General features: G+C 35.5%; 1 non-coding gene across 1 annotated transcript; it reads right to left on the bottom strand.

Moving 5' to 3' along the window:
- Positions 1–1,200: 1,200 nt before the first annotated feature.
- Positions 1,201–1,271, bottom strand: Smp_tRNA_00930_Pseudo_TTG.1.1. Its single transcript has one exon. It is a non-coding gene (tRNA).
- Between the last annotated feature and the right edge of the window lie 9,836 nt (positions 1,272–11,107).

Raw genomic sequence — 11,107 nt, 5'->3', positions numbered from 1 at the left:
GGTGATTTCCACAATGTGTGCCCTATCCACTTCCAGCGCTTCTTCTTGATTTCTTCCTCCACTGGAATCTGGTTTGTTGTCTCCCACAGTAACTTGTTGTTGATAGTGTCTGGCCATCGGATCCGTAGTATCTTGCGTAGACAGCTGGTAATAAACACCTGTATCTTCTGGATAATGGCTTTCGTAGTTCTTCGCGTAAGCCAACTAATCTCTTTCACGAATACTTAGATAATAATCAGTACTTTATAATAATACTAATAATTCTGAAACCTTACCACCATTTCTAGTGTCATTAGTCTCTTAATGAAGATTGATTTAATCACATGAATCAATCAGTGTACCTTCTTAATGTTTAATCTTTTAATTCAATGTCTCTTTTTGAGATTATTAAACGGTCCAGTTGTATCTTTGATGACTTTAGGTAATTAAAAGTTTCGCTACTAACTGGTTGGGTTGACAACACACACATTAATATACATACATACACATACATGTTTGTACGTTTTCAGTCCCACTGTTTATCATGACAATGATTTCTTGTTATTACAATTATATTGCCATGCACTTTACAATCGTTTTCTATCCTATGGGTGAATTACACTTTAGTTAAGCTGTTTCTTACTTTCAAGTTATCTTTCTAGTTTGTTTAAAAGATTTAAACAAGCACAAATCACCTTAAGAAAGATAGAATAAAGCCTACATTGATAAATATGTGTTGCATAATACACAATAGTTGTTCGTAGTAATAATACTAATAACAACACTACATTACTTTCCAAAGGTATTTTGATTATTATCAGAAGGCGTTTTGTGGAGATTTAGTATTTTCATAGTTGAAAGCGTGAGTCAATTGAAGCTAGACCACCAAAGAAAACCTGGAAGCAATGGACAGGCATTTCGTCCTATTGTGGGACTCCTCAGTGGCAGTATGCATCCTCGACCTCGCCTCGCAAGATTCGCACCCAGGACCTATCAGTCTCGCGCCAGAGCTCTCAAACGATAGACCACTAAGCCAGCATCCGATGGTGTTTATGTCTAACTCCAACCAATCCACGAAGTTGAGCGATTAATTTAAAGCGAACATTCTTAGACAATAATTATAAGCAAAGATGGGTAGTGGTGAGCAGTTGATTCCAATTTGACGCGCGTTTCGTCCTATTTGGGACTCGTCAACTGGATGTACCTGCATCACAGAGTTGATACTCACTCTGGGACTCGAACCTAGTACCTTTCGCTTCAAACGTTATCGCGTTATCCACTCAGCTACTGAGTCCTGCTAGCCACTATCCATCTTTGATTATTATGCTTGTGAATTAAGGCTATATCGAGGCAATACGCACAGTATGCACATATGCCAATAAGAGACTGACCAGTTGCAGTCTTAAACATCAATGGGAAGATTCAAACAAACAATACTAAATGAATTCTAAGACAATGTTCTTAATTTGTTATATTGATGTACGAAAAGGTAAACTAACAACTTGGAATCATTATGTAGCGACTCAATGGTTTAACGATTAAGTGCTTGCCACGATGTCCTGGGTTTAATCCCTGGTGAGATTGTTAGTAACCACAGCTGAGATATCCCATAGTAAAAAGCAGTGGATGCCCAGCTCTTCTTAATCTTCATTGGTTGTCTAATTATGATTAACACGTTCAAGCTATTAGGTTGGAAGAGTTTGAACTATGCAGGTGTCTTAGATTTGGAACAACAATGGCTTGATAATTACAACCGACTATGAATATATTTGTGCTTAGTAAACTAATCATGGTGATCAAGGATGTTAAATTTCAAAACTTGGTATTTTCAAACTTTGTTACTATTGGCGATGAACTTCATATGTTGTCCAAATATTTTATCTCGTTGATTATCGATTCTTATTGGTTATTATGATATTCACTATGAAACATTGTAAACTAAAACTTTTAAGAATTGAAGCGGTTTTGACGAGATTAGTTGAATTGTTAGATTGTACTCTTCCCAGAATAATTTCAGTTTGGGTAACATTGAAAATCAGGAGTCACTAAACCATTGTTTTGTTTTAGCATGAGACTTCTTATCTGTTGATCCCATCACCATACAATGAATTGCATTCAAGCTAAGATCAGCCTGTAACGAATACAACTTACAAATTAGACCAGCTTCCGCATTATCCCTTCGAATAAACTGAAATTGTCAACTCACTAGTTACTTACTTCAATATGTCCTTGGTGGAGTTCAGATATGTCTAGAGCAAATCACTTGTCATTAGTGTCACTTGACTATCATCATGTGACGTTGCGAACCCTTGACGTTGTTATTTTAACATTGAACGCTAACCCAATGATTTTAGGGATTTAGCGTTCTCTATGAGAACTCGACGTTGTAGAATAAAATCGTGACTATATCTTAGATGTGCACTGTTGAATAGTCACATTACTGAGACGAAAAAGCTGCATATTGATCCTTAGTTTATCTTGTCACAAAAATGAGAAACGACAAAGTAATTGTCAATTAACTTCTTGAAGCAACAATCAAGTTTGAAGTTTCAGAAATGTCTCAGTATAGAAACAAAAAACCATCAACCTAAAAAAAACATCAATGGGAAGAACCAAACAAACAATACTAAGTAAATTTCAACTTCACCCCATTGCACAAGCAAGTGGCTATCAGGACTCAGTGGCCGAGTGGATAACGCGATGGCGTTTGAAGCGAGGGTACTGGGTTCGAGTTCCAGAGTGAACATCAACTCTGTGATGCAGGTACATCCAGTTGACGAGTCGCAAATAGGACGAAACGCGCGTCCTCGATTCCACTGCTAGCCACTATCCATCTTTGCTTACCATGCTTGTGAATTAAGACTATATCGAGGCAATATGCACAGTATGCACATATGCCAATTAGAGACTGACCAGTTGCAGTTCTAAAAACATCAATGGGAAGATCCAAATAAACAATGCTAAGTAAATTTCATCAACCTATATGATATTCATATACTCACTAATATTTTGGAATGAAACTGGCCTAATTGATTGACTGAATTTGGAATATACTGTGCGCATTGTTTATGTTTTGATTTCCCGCCTACTCTAATATAATAACACTGAATTTATTTGGATATCGTCTTCGTGACTAATCACAGTCCCACATGTCAAATTCTTAAGTTCCTAGTCATATCTTACTCAAAATTCATATGATTATATGCTTAGGATCTCAGACTGAACTGAATCACATATAATCATTCATTCTAAGTAGATAATCAAAGTATAATTAACCTAAAGCCGAGTAACCTATTTGTAACGAAACGGATTGTAATTTATTATCAGTAAAAAATATACCAATAGGTCAAATGAATGTTTATGATTGGGGTTGTTTAAAAGTACCATAAACTAAGTGTTTGATGAATACTAACCCTCATTGACATTATGAATCGATCATTGATGTTGAACTACCAATGAAAACCTAGAAGCACGGTATAACTTTTTCATCTTAGTGTGGGACTCCTTAATAGTGCACAATCATTGTTCCTCACGCGGCAATTGGACTCAGGAACTTTGGTCTCGCTCAAGAATCCTTAAACTTTAAACCACTGAGCTGGGATCCAACGGTGTTGAACTTCGACTAATTCACTACATTTTGCGACATATATTTGACTACTTACAAGTAGTACTTAGTAGCTCTTAATAAAATTTGATGTAAACATAAACTACCTCTATTTTTATTCTGTTCACAACATTAAACTAATTCATATTCTATCTTAGATTCATAATTGATGATATATAAATTTGTTAATGTTAAACAGTCAAATTCTAAATCTATCAAGGTAAATACTGACCATAGATTAATCATTTATACAACATGGTATATATCAATGATTCATCCCTATCACTAACATAATCATCCTATAGGTGGTTGAAAAGATGAAAAATGATGAATATCTTTCAAGATGATATACAATTTACATAAATCTGTAATGTATGTAATGTTGCAGTTCATCTTTTAATAATCATCCTTACCATTGACTACTATCTAAACACACAACACCCTAGACATATTTGGCACAGGGATATATATATCGTTCTATTTGCCAACATTTAGATATATACGAGAATAATCACTGTCTATCCCAATATTGATTTTTTTTCCATAGTGTACGTGCATTATAGGTTATTACTGATTACTATTATAAGAATTATACTAAATATAGAAGCCACGCATATTTTTGTTTTATGTAAAGATGGGGATAAAATTTATTCATCCCAATATTCAATGAAAGGTTACTAATGTAACAATTAAACAACTGAATATAGTGAATATATCGTTGAAAAGGATGGAACTTAGGTCTTATATTTCACCACTGGCGTCAACTTAATAACTTGTATGTTTGGTTAGCCTCCTAGGGTTTACAAACGGCATTGGAAAATGAGTTGAGATTACAATTTATGGACGACCTATAAGAGACGGTAAAGTTGTAGTGTGGTCTACTTATATTCATATAAGTAGTATATGGTGATGGTCAGATATAGAATGTATTTTGGCAGAAGACCAATAAAAGGAAAGAACTGAAATGAAGCGCAATTGGTAGGAAAATGCATGAACAATTGAATTAGAGAAGATGAATTGATATTTACAGAAGGAACAATGAAGATTGAGACAATTGGCTCTTATTTTGCAAATTAACAGTTCATTGTATGTTTATTAGAATTTAGTGAGATAGTCTGTAATTTGTGCCCAAAATAGATTCGATTGTCCCCAACTACTGTTTCGTTCACTACAAAGTGACTTTCAAAATGTTCACCTACTTACTAAGGCCAAATGAGGGTTACAGACCAGTATGAGGGATTAGGAATTAGATTAAGAGGTTTCATCACGAACTGACATCAGCTAAAATACCAAAACGCTATTCAGTCAAATGGAAGAAAGAATTTCATGCCAAAATCCAAGACTTTTTGTCCTAAATCTGATTGGTTAGTTCATAAATTATGGTCTCGCTGAAAGTGATTGCAAATTAACTGACGTTTGAAGTATAAATTACTGGATTTTAACTTCACATACTAAAAGTCATGTGCTAGACGCAAAATCCTGGAGCCCAGAGTTGAATACTGAATGGTACCATTAGTGTGAATTGCAATAAAAGTCCGAGAATGAGGAGGAAAGTCTATTTAGTCCTCTATATTCTTCAGTCTCAACCTAATCGATATCGATCGGTGATGAATACTATCTACAAATTTCATAAATAGTCACTGCTGAAAAAAGATGGGCATATGCTGACCGGTTATATGTTTCCCGCTAAACTTTTGCGCAATTCGAGAAACAGTGTCAATACATATGCAAAGGTTGCTGACGCGGGAAAACTGACCGTATTTATGTTTTGCTATCATTGACGATGAAATTAAATTTTTTTAGAGTACTGATGTATTTTAATAAGGATCTTGTGTAATCTAAAACCAGTTTCTCATTATGGGCTATGCAGTAATCGAAACGTAAATTTAGTGGCAATAAGAGTTTTTTTCCTCTTCGGAACTGATAGATGCTCACAACGAGATTCTCATCCAGCAGCTCGGAATGTCGGTAGAACTGAACAGACTTTCCTGTTTAGTTTATTTAGAAATCACAAGATCAAACCTTAAGACAATACAGTTGTCATATTGATCCAGTCAAAGTATTGATTAGCTCGCCTAGATTGTCTGTCTGGCACCAATGACCTTTGACTAATCACTGACAAGCTAAATGTGAAATAACAGCCGAGAGTAACAATAAAAACCATTAGTCCAGAATGCCTTTCCCCACACTCGTACTCTCTTTATCCAGAACAGAGAACAATTCAACAAACAGAAAAATCCTAATTCTATCATTCGATAACGATAATAAGGGGCGAAGTCCTGACCATATGTCAACATAATTCAGAAATTACAATATGAACCAACTACGCCACAGGTGGAAAAGGACTGAATGATAGATCCGTAATAAATTAACGACAATTTGAGAGAGGTAAAACACATCATCAAGGTAGATAGTTTCCGAAAGTGAATCATTATTCGTCAATAATGTAAATTAATTTGGATTGATCTAGTTCGATAAATCATTTCTGTTGGCTTTGAATGAACAATTTATTTAGCGTCAATGTGATGTGAAACACATCCGTTAATTTATACCATATTTGAATATCTCAGTGCTACAGGAGGTCGGTCGCGGCCCGAATAGCTCAGTGGTAACGTCTCTAACTGTGAAGCTGAGTGACACGGGTTCGAATCCGTCAGGGAGCACCAGTTCCCTCAAGATTACAGGTGCACCTTTCTGACGAGTGCCAAGCAGCACGAAACCCGGGTTCAGGGTTTCCTATTGACCACCTCCAACCACCATCTTATCTCAACATCAAGGTCTCTTTACAGTTTAGTTAATGGATGTTATATTCATGATTTCATCTTTTTTATTAAATAAACAAACATGGTAAAGTAAAAAAAAAACCAACAAATAAATAAGGGAAAGTTTAAAACGGTAAACAGTTTCCATGTATTTTTTCTAGTCACTTTGGTTAAAATGTAGAGCGAAATAGGTGAGAGGGCAATGGATAAACGGCGGGGGGGGGAGGTCGGCATGCATACTGAGAAAGAGAGAGATAGAAGTAGGATACAGCGGGAGAATTTAAATAAAAGATGGTTAATAACTAGAAAATAGACAACAGATCGCTCTACGTAAATAATGTCACCCTTATCTATCTATCTATCTATCTCTATATATATGCAAAGCATCTACTGGGCACCAAGGGCTGTTTATTGATTAGTATGTTAAAGGATACTTTGTAATTAGTAGTACTAAAATGTTTTAATAAGTTAATTAGGAATTGTCGTTTACAGTGAATCAAAATGACCATTGAAAATTAAAGATAATTGCGTAATATTGTATAAGTGCCAAATCAAGGATCGATACTGACGTACTTATTATTCATTACAAAAAAAACAGATTTTCAGAATGGCATTCACTGATAACCAGTTGTAGAGTAGACAACAAATTTGGAACTGACAAAATAAACTTAATTCCAGGATTACTTGTTGACTATCTCCGACCTCATGAAATCAAAAATGTAGTGCATACGGTATCGAGTCATATTGGACACTTGATATGTCAAATGAATGAAAATATTTTCTCAGTTCCACGATATGTTACTACGGTACCATAATCCGACCAGTAATATAGATTATACTTTCACTAAACTTGATACTTGACCAATACGCTGTACACTGACGGGGATCACGTTATATAAGATACACGACTTATTATCAAATATGCTATTTATCGCTACCTGTAAGAGCAGTACACAACCTAAACTGGATATTTGAAAATTCCATAATTTAAATCACGAGGTAATTTTAGCTAGACCATCATTGAAAGATAGTAAGCTATTTCTTCCAAGAATGAGACTCCTTAGCAGTATGCAACCATGACCGCACCACGGGGAATCGAATCCAGGGCCTTCGATCGCGCATGCGAACTACGTACCCTTATAACATTGAGCTGACATCCAACATTGTTTATGTTCAACGTCAACCAATTCACAATATTGTTCGACAATCTTCCACTGCCTGTGTTGGATAACTGTTTCATTCCTAATATGGTTGAACTTCATTGGTCATCGCTGAAAAACGTTTGATAACTTTTTAATGACAAAACACCTCTCTATTTTATCTGCATTAGCAATGGCTATAAATACCATTGCAACTCTTTCCTACATGGTACTATCTAAAAGAAAAGTTGCTTCATTATATTCCATGATGTTATATGGTCCTTTTTGGTTATTTGGAGGATTTATGGATTTCATACACACAGTTTCCTTTATTATCTTAAAGAGAGCTAGAAGACTAGTGCATCGATGCTCAACATTGAAACAAGATGATTATCCCCTCACACTATATGAACGAACAATATCGTTTTAGATGGGATCATTATCAGGTTTTACTCCAATATACAGTAATATTTCTATGGCAATATGAAATTATTAAACTAATCAAGAGAGTTTTTGAGTTAATCTGAGGCAGTTACTCATTGAAGACAATGGTGGACGGTGGCTTAATTTCATGGATTGGTTGAAGTTAGGCACTGACACCGTCGGATACCAGCTCAGTGATCTCAAAGTTAAGCGTTCGCGTGCGAGGCCGTAGGTTCTGGGTCCGAACCTCGCGAGCAGGGTCGTGGATGTGCACTGCCACTGAGGATTCCCATACTAGGACGAAACGGACGTCCAGTGCTTCCAGGTTTTCTATGGTGGTCTAGCTTAAAATGACTCATGAATTCAACCATTAAATTACTGCAATTTCCACAAACTCTCATTCTGACAAAAAACAAACAAAGGTTATAGAAGATAATCATAGTAAATAAAATCATTCGCTAAGCTTAGTTCGGTCAAAGGGGAGGGTAAATATGTTACAAATTTCTTACAGATACAGAGGGTTTAGTTTGCTCGAATCCTTATGTCTTCTGCTATATGTAAGAGATGGGATCAAACCTCATAAGGAAAAGCATTTGGAATACGATAAGACACTGAACAATTTGGTTCTATCTACTGAATGACCGCTATCGACGATGTATTAAAAATTGCCATACGATATTTCCGATAATTGAACAGATAAAATTAACTAACAATGGCACGGTTGTAGAGATTGTTGAGTCCCGTTGAGATCTTGAACAGATCTAAGTAGGGCAACTATTGAAAACCTGGAAGTGCCGTACGGCTGTTTCACCTTGCAGGACTCGAACACCGAAACCTCCGTTTCGCTTAAACTTTGAACCACTGGGCTGGGACTCAACGGTGTTAATGTCTAATTTCAGGCAATCCACGATAGTGCACAACTATCTTCCACTGCCTGTTAAAGGTCACTGCCTCACGCCCCACACGGCTGAACTCCACTGATCACAGTTTTTAATGATGGCCTAACTCTGATCGGTTTGACATCTCAGTGAAATCCAACGATCTTCACTATCTTATACTTATAATATGAAGTAGTTGAGCTGAAAATTGAGTGCGTGTGTGTAATTTGTTTGAGAGTTGAACTGAATTTAATGTGGTTGTTTGTATGAATAGTCAGGCCTTCTTTTCTATTAAGGGTAGATGAATTTACTTACTTATGCCTGTTACTCCCAATGGAGCATAGGCCGCCTACCAGTATTCTCCAACACACTCTGTCATCGTCCTTCCTTTCTAGTTATAGCCAATTTTTGTTCATTTTTCTCATGTCTGTCTCATTTTGGACTGGTCAGACAGATGTACCGTACAGATGTATCGTAGAGTTAATATTCATTACATTATTCGAAAGCATAGTTGCTAACTTTTAAACATACCTTCAATGATTAAATTAGACTCATATTACTAAGTAAAGATGGACTATCACCTAGTGAGGTAATGAATCTTCATCAATGGGTGTGGTTAAGATATACACTATGCATGCTCAATCACCATCTAGTTCAACATGCAATGTTGGAAAGTACAAGATTGGGTTGGAAGAAAATTGGGTGTGCATAATCCCACATGTAAATTTAGTCAGTGATGTCGCTGACTATCGAAATGAGATGTGATGACAAATGCAGACTACCTAGTTGAGGTCCATGTGACTATTGTAACTAATAGTTAAAGACTTTAAGTGATATGGCTCAAAATCTTTATCCGATCACTATCTTCTTATAAGTGTTATGTTTTAAATTCTTATGATACTCAGTTTTATTCCTCGAAATGCATTCTTTCTTCCTGGATCATATTGTCCATCTCCAATGTTTTCTACTACCATACTCTGGGGTTTGTCTTGATAATTTCATCTCTCTGTGTTAATGTGATGTTACATCTTGAACTGATCACATATTCTCCAAAAGGGGTTTTGTGGAGATTTTAGTAATTTTATTTAGTTGAGATTATGAGTCAATTAAAGCTAGACCACCATGGAAAACCTGGTTGAAGTTAGATATTAACACCGTTGGATGCCACCTCAGTGGTCTATGGGTTAAGTGCTCTGGCGCGAGACTGTTAAGTCTTTGGTTCGAGTCTCGCGGGGCGGGATCGTGGGTGCGCACTGCTAAGGAGTCCCACAATAGGACGGTCACATATTCGCCAAGTTCTACGTTGCTTATTATTGACTGACTGACTTGTAACTGAATGTAAACATTCTGGTAGGAACGATTTCTACTGTCTTATTCTCCTTAAGAGTATACATCTGTGAATGTGTGTGTGTTGTGTATATTTGTATACTAAAGTAAATTACATTAAAGAATTACTCAATATGAAATATCAAGAATGGAATACTAGGAATGCTAAAAATTAGTTCAAGTTACCGATCAATATAAACTGATCACAATTAGAGAAACACAAAATTTACTCTAATGTAACCATCATTATTATGATCAAGTTCCATATACCTTACATAGTTCGACAAATTATTGATTATAGTCTTTGGTTCCTTTTGTTATTGTCATTGTGTGTGTGTGTGTGAATGCTTATTTATTATTCATGTTTTTGTTTACGATATTGTTTACAAAAAATAAATAAATAAACAGAGTTCAGTTATTTGTTGTCAGTAAACACGATAAATAGTTATAATGTACTTCTTTGACCCAGTATTTATTGAATGTTTGTTGAATTCTTTTCTCTCTAACTCCTTACTTACATAGTTATTACATAACTACATTCTTTATTGAGAACCTCGTGTGTGTGTGTGTGTGAGGATGGGGGGGGGTGTATGTTGTTTATTTATTAAATAGCTAGTGGATAAATAGTTCAATAAGTAGGTAAGGTAGCTAGAAATTTTAGGGTAGTTAGTGATATAGATAACATTCAGTTGAATATCTGATTAGATAATTTATATACGATTTAGAGAAATCTTGAAATAGTAGTCAAACATTTTATATACTCTAAGAAAGTCAATGCAACGTTTATATAATTAGCTCAATTATTTATTTAAACACATATATATGCGCCCGACAAAGCTCATTTGATTTGTCGGGCGCATATATATGTGTTTAAATAAATAATTGAGCTAATTATATAAACGTATGCATTGCCTTTCGTAGAGTATATTACATGTGTAGCGTATACATACAAGATTTCTCTCTAGAGTATAACAATCATCTTATGAGATATTCCAC

This window comes from Schistosoma mansoni, chromosome 3, assembly GCF_000237925.1.
Source record: "Schistosoma mansoni strain Puerto Rico chromosome 3, complete genome".
NCBI classification, from domain to species: Eukaryota; Metazoa; Platyhelminthes; class Trematoda; order Strigeidida; family Schistosomatidae; genus Schistosoma; species Schistosoma mansoni.
This window is presented reverse-complemented; position numbering and strand designations above follow the sequence as displayed.